The sequence below is a fragment of the Populus euphratica genome, unplaced genomic scaffold (genome assembly GCF_000495115.2).
Source record: "Populus euphratica unplaced genomic scaffold, PopEup_1.0 scaffold225.1, whole genome shotgun sequence".
In the NCBI taxonomy this organism is placed as follows: domain Eukaryota; kingdom Viridiplantae; phylum Streptophyta; class Magnoliopsida; order Malpighiales; family Salicaceae; genus Populus; species Populus euphratica.
In genome coordinates, this window is record NW_011500107.1 from 235,376 (window position 1) to 235,885 (window position 510).

Sequence of the window (510 nt, forward strand, 5' to 3'; positions counted from 1 at the left end):
TTTCATAAAGCATGTGCAAAATTGTTGTTACTAGGATGACACAGTAAATGAGCTCTTTTGTGACTCTTAAGACGCATCTTAGTAACCATTCTTAACAAGGTCTATCATAATACTTCTTGAAATATTCAGGTTTACAAACTCTTATATTGTTATTACTTAATTCTGCTCATATACTCATTTAACATATATTCTTAAACCTTAATTTTCACACACACACTTTAATATATGATTGTGGGTTCCACATTATATTATTACATTATTTATGTTCTTTTATGAAAGGTAACAACTAAGGGAAAGAGATTGTATATAATTTACAAAAAAATATAAAAAAATGATAATAAAAATATAAATAAGTTTGATTTCGTAGCCTCCCTAACATAAACAATTAAGCCCGAAAATGTGTTTTAACATTTAATACCCTAAAGTCAACTAACTTGGAAGCTATTGGCTCAACGCTTGTTACATGGATTGAGGAGAAAAGCTTAAGGGAATCAAACATTGCACTATCTA